We start from the raw sequence: 6599 nt of genomic DNA on the forward strand, positions 1-6599 counted from the left end.
CATTTACCGCATGGCTGCTTACAATCACGCGACATGTGACCTTCACCATTGCAGTTGTAGCAAGTGAACGGCTTAGCTTCACTCTTCTTTTCATTTCGGTCATCGCTTTTATGCGGTGCTCCCTGTCTTGGGGCTGGTTCCTGCGGAATCTGTGCGGCAATATCATGTGGCGAAACTGTCATTGCTGCACGAGCATTCCGGATCTCTTCCATTCCAGCAGCGTGTTCTTTTCGTTGTTGTTCTATAGCCAGCTTCACTTGTTCCTGCTGTAGTTGCATCGCTTTCAACATCGCTGTCATTTTAGTGTACACTTCGTCTGTCTCGTGATCGCATTGCGTCTTTTTTTGAACACTCTTCGTTGTCACAGGAATCAGAATCAGACTCAGACATTTCCTGGCGTGGCTTCACAGCTCTATGTCCTCTTGTCTTCTTTCGTCGATCTTCAGCCTTTTCTTCTATTTTAGGGCCACGTATTCCCTGTACTTCTTGTTCAGCTACGCGGATGATCCGCAATAACTCATCAAAGTTCCTAGCATTCTCGTATCGGTGCCTGGCGACGTCCTTTACTCGCAGGTCAGTCAATCCATCCCTCAAAGTGGTGCACAGGATTGAATCCATTTCACTCTCACATACCCCCCCCCCCTCGATCAAATATACACTGGAGGTTTATTTGAACGCGGCATGCAAATGACACAGCTGTCTCGTCCTCCTTTTGAAAATCATTGTACAACTGCCGTTTCAATGTAGCCGTAGACACAATTACACCGTATACAGTTTCAAGTTTATCCAACATCTTTTTGATAGGTGGGTCAATTCATAATCCTAGAATGACCTCACTCGCTTCACCTCGTATGGATTTCAGAATGGCCTGTCACAGTACGCGATCGCTGTGAATACCACTCTGTCTCATACTTTGTACCTCTCTCAACCACGATTCATACGATATAATATTCTTACCTTTATAATCGCCAGAAAAGGTCGGTACCCTTGGCGCAGTATTCATTACTTCGGCCAAGCTTGATGTGTCCACTCCCCATATTCAGGTTGTTCCTTCCTTCGCTTGCCGTGGCGCTGCGACGAAACCTCGCGTTCAATTTCCTCACTTTGTCTCCGCTCGCGTTCACAAAGAGATTTCAGTTCATGCTCCAATTCAGCTATCCGCTCGTGCTCATAGTCAAACTGCACTGCACTTTCAATCAAACTATCATCTTTTATAGGCTGCAATCGCGCTCCTATCGGTTTCCATTGATAGGTTGATAAGCTCTTTTTCGGAGTATATACGCCTCGGCCCCCTCCCTGTTTTGTTACAGTCCCCTGGGTAGCTGAGATATGCCCTCTCCCCCAATGGGTGTCCTGCCCATTGCCCCATATTCGTTGGCCATGGCCCCTTTAATACTCTCAGTAGTTTCATTTTCATTGTCCCCTGGGTTTTGATGGGTGACCCCATTTGTTGCGATACTTACCTCATCGCCTCCCTCAGTCTTCACTCTTATGCCACTATCTTGTACATCCTCCATGTTTCAAATTCAGAGGCAATCTGTCGATAGCTTGAGTCTACAACGATGCTTACAGATAAAACTGACAAGTGTTTGCAAACCGCAAATGGTCGTGTTCAATAAATCAGAGGCAACAGTACCTATCATTAATTTCTTGTTCGATCAATAAGCGTGTCACTCGTCCAACCCTTCTCGTCTTTGTTTTCAACTGCAAAAACCAACCCCAATGGGCCGAATCAAAACGTTGTCCCTCCCCATTGCCAATTTGTACAAAACGGTAAAAATGACAAACTCCCCGGGAAAACCTTCTAATCCAGCCCAAATTGGGCGCCACATGTTACCCTTGCTTTATTTTGGTGTTGTTCACGGGCTAGCTGCTTAGGAGCAAACTCAACAAGGGCAATCACCAAATTTTTTCTGTGAGTTGGGTCGCGGAATTCGTTGAAAATGCAGTTGCGTCGCAGGTAGGGGTAAACCAAGACGAGTGAAGGGACTAGACAAATGAAACAGACACTTGAAGTAAAATAAAAGAATAATAAACAAAATATAATGAATAACATTCCAATAAAATTCAATGTACCGGTACCGAGTAAAAATATCAAATTGCAATATCGTTAACAAAAAACCTACTATCCCTATCTCGATTCAGCACTTGACTTGTCTAAATGCTATAAAAATAAAAGACATTGATTCAGAAGTGCTAAATGATATCAAAACATGTGACGTCGAGAACAAGTAACACTTATAGAGACAATTTTAGCTGTTGCCACTCGTTGCTTTTCACTTGGCGGAAGAATCAGGGCAAAGGCTCTGAACTTGCCAAACAAACAAACAAACAGTAGAGTGTCCGTTGCGTTCATTGTCCAAACGCCTATGTGGTAACATTGACAACACAGTGACTCTTAGCATTCCATCGCAGGTACACGTTCCTGGAGAAAACAAGCATAGCTTCGCCTGCCAAGAGTCGCTTCAGGCGTAGTCTCAAAGTTCATAAACAAACGCGAGAACCAATGTCGGCTTTCACCGATGAGGGCGTCGTCCCACGAACAGCTTTCGGTAGCGTGTAAATGGGTAAAGAGTCAGCAACGCACGTCTCAGCTATAACCCATGAACGTTACACTAATTCGCTGAATATGAATTCCACTGGGATATTCGTTCGTCGACAATGCTCCGAGTTCCTTCAAATGTGAAGTTAAACTCAACAACAAAGCACTGATCAGTTCTGCGAATGAAAAATCACTTATATGGTCGATTAATCATATGCTCGTAAGATGATCCGTCGACAGTTTATCCGTTGGCGTCGAGTTATACGGGTCGTTGCATTCCTCACGCCCAGTTCAGAGAACTTCAAATGGCCGTAACGTTATCAAATTGAGTCCGATTTTCATGCGACTTGAATCGATCGAATCGTACTTACATCAGCTTCTAAGACGTGAAGCATCAGCGTTGAGAAACCTGTGCGAGCATCCTTAATCGTCGGATATCTGCAGTCAGTGTCTCCAAAGAAGTGTTCGATTTCGGCGAGCACCCACGCTTCGTTCAAGTACAGCGGACTTGACATTCAATTGGGTTGAAGAAATACCACTTCACACGCCGGGATCTCACGAAGACAAGCTCAAATAATGTCAGTTAACATCCAGCTTCCCTCGCGTCCCCTTCGAATGCGATTTCATCACACGATTCCGCGATGGTTCGGATTTTGTAGAGACTTCTACTCACATCGACTTTATAGGACACCGGCCATATTTAAAGTTCTTCATTATCAAGTTTCCTTCGCCGTATTACACCCGCCAAACTTTGGGTCAAAAACACGCGCGTTTTCTTTGATTGAACTGATTTAAACCTTCTATCAGCAAAAAGGTTAATAGCTAAAATAAAAGAGCTTTCGAACAGAAATCATGAAATCTAAGGTCTAAATACTACACTAAATACAATCAAAACCCTTGGATTACTTTAATAGTGTAATCACCCCAAAAGCAAAAGTCAGTAGTTAAAATCGTCTATCATCACTTATTCGTGGGTCATCCCAATATAACTTGAGGGGGTCATTGCCTATGGTATCATGTACATAATTTATCAGTTACGTTTATTTTGTTCCAATATCTTAAGGACAAATGTTAGACAAGCACCATACTAAAATTTACACATCAAAACACACATTTACACAATTTCAAACATTTTTTGATTATATTTCAAATCATAATTTTAAAGTAAGAGTTTGATCTTTGATATAACCTTATAAATGCCAGTTGATTAAACCCATTATTGTGAATATAAAATACACACTACATTTTTAGGGCTGATTTGCAGGTAATCTCCTGAAAGTGTAAGAGACTAAACCTCAAACCGAGCAGAACAACCCTAGATCAATTGTAGACAACAAACCTATTCACGATTTCAGATTCTCTATTAACATGTAACTGTACTAACCAGCAACTGTTCGTTGCATTTAAAAAAGATAAAGCCTTCACAGAAAATAACATCAGCTTGTTTCCGATACATCCTACACGGTGTTCATCAGTACTGGTCGGGCAGGGACTACGCTGTATACGAACGGTAAACTAGGCGTGTACGGCGGCACAATAACAAGGGTCTCCATGCACAATTGCCTAAGAGCACGATCGAGGGGCTACCGATATCAAAATTCGAAGACCTCATACCACTTTCAGAAGACAAAATATATCACTTAAGCTCAGGAAATTTGTTTTGAACACGTACAATTGATTTATTTACACTGGAATCTGTGAAAGATACAGATGATTATAAAAATCCGAAAGGCTGAGCAAAGCCAACATATCGAGAGTTATCGCACTATATCTGAGACGTCGGCAAAACGTCTCGATATTTCAATAAAAAATCCTACCTAGATAATTGCAAACATACGTCCTTTGTCCAAAACACAGGCTGAAATTGTCCAATATGCTCGTATTTTGGGTAAAATGCTTCATTAATATGATGCATGACCGCAATCAAACAAGCTCGACTACCGCGTGTGTGAAATCACGAAGTAATTATCGCGTTCAACGAGATCTCGTTTGTTATTACTTTACTCCAATTAGAATTCCGATATACGGGCTCTATAACAGCCGTGCTGTCTGTTTATATGATAGCTCAAAGACACCTGAACAGATTCAAGTCAGATTTGCTACACATATACCGTATGCTACTTGCAAAAACTGATTAGTTTTTAGGCAGTGTGGCTTTCATATTAATGACGTTAGGCAACATTGTTTCTTTTTTCGTACAATGGTTTTTCTATGTGGACGCTAATGACAGTGTACACATATATCCAGAAATACTACACACAATTTAATGAACTTTTCACAGATTGCAATCTCAGAACATTAAAATGATACTGTGAGTGTCATGTCGATTATCTGCACATTTGCATATTTAATGAACTTTTGTTATTAGTGACATAACTCTGAAATTCCTGCAACAAACTTGATGATACTTGCAACAAATATTGATCTGATATATATCTTATTTTACTCAGAAGCATTGGGCAGTTTCAAGTTAATAAGTAGCTCATTTGCATACTCTATGACGTTTTGTAATTAGTCATATAACTCAAAAATAACTGCACCAAATGTGATTAAATCTTTTGCGATACTGATCCTAGAGATATTTAATTGTGGTGTTAAGCATTTAGTTATGTGGAATAAATTAAGGGTTACTTTCCATATTTAATGAACTTTGTAATTAATGATATTACTCCAAAATTATAGCATTAAATTTGATGAAAAGTGTTACAGATGTTGATCTGTTAAATATCTAATTGTACCGAAAAACATTCAGCAGTGTCAAGTTAATAAATGGCTTATTTGCAGATTTCATGAATTTTTATAATTATTCATATAACTCTATAATAACTGTATCAAATGTGTTGAAAACTGTTACATATACTGGTCTGACAGATATCTAACTTTGTTGTCAAGCATTTAGTAGTGTAAAGTTCATTAAGGGTTCATTTGCATATTTAATGAACTTTGTAATTAGGTATATAACTCTGAAATTACGGCACCTAACTTTGTGAAACGTACTACAGATTATAAATTTTTACTATAACCAAAACGGGATTCGAACCCCCACACACTCACGGCAACATCGCCTAGCTGATAGGCCTCACACAAAACCAGTCGGCCACTGCTTCCAACCGAAAGAGTTGGTCACAGTAACTGACTTAGATTTTGCAATTCTGTGCGCGACCGAACAACACGGTGTGCGTGGAGCAGACGACACACAGACACAGTAGACACACAGACACAGATGTTGATCTGATACATATTTAATTGTGCTATGAAACATTGAAGAGTGTCAAGTTAATATAGGGCTCATTTCCATATTTAATGAATTGATGACAATTGATACAAATCTGTATCACATCAAGATATAGCAGCTTTTAAAATATATTAATGGGTGATATTAAAGGTAATGAATAATGTACACATTTAATAAACTTTCCTTATTAGGTATATATATCTTTTTTGACTTGGTGATAATTGACAAAGCTTGGAATGTATATTGAAGATAGTAGGATTGAACATTATTGAAAGGCATTCAGCATTTTTACTTCATCAAACTCTAAATTTGCATATATAATGAACTTTTGAAATAATGAATAATTATTTGAATTGACTTGACCAAAATTGATGAAACCTGCCATGAACATTAAACATACTACAATATAACATTTTTGAAAGTCATTAAGCATTTTTACTTCAGCCAGATACTTGTTTGCATAGTTAATAAACTTTCATTATATATATATATATATATATATATATATATATATATATATATATATATATATATATATATATATATATATATATATATATATATATATACAGGATAGGTCAAACAGCACCAACTCTATAACACAGTGTTCTTCACTACAAACTAAATTTTATTGTCCGACGTTTCGTGGGCTTAATCCCACTTCATCAGGGTTAAAAACTGAAATATACGGATAACACACTATAAAGCATGTGAAAGAAAATACAGGAAGCTAAAAAATTGGAACGAACTTGAAAAGCGAAACTCTAAAAAAGTGCTTTTAGTGGTAACTGGACCTCGGACTCAACACGAGGAATTATATTA

This window comes from Ptychodera flava, unplaced genomic scaffold (assembly GCF_041260155.1).
Source record: "Ptychodera flava strain L36383 unplaced genomic scaffold, AS_Pfla_20210202 Scaffold_54__1_contigs__length_889265_pilon, whole genome shotgun sequence".
Lineage (NCBI taxonomy): Eukaryota > Metazoa > Hemichordata > Enteropneusta > Ptychoderidae > Ptychodera > Ptychodera flava.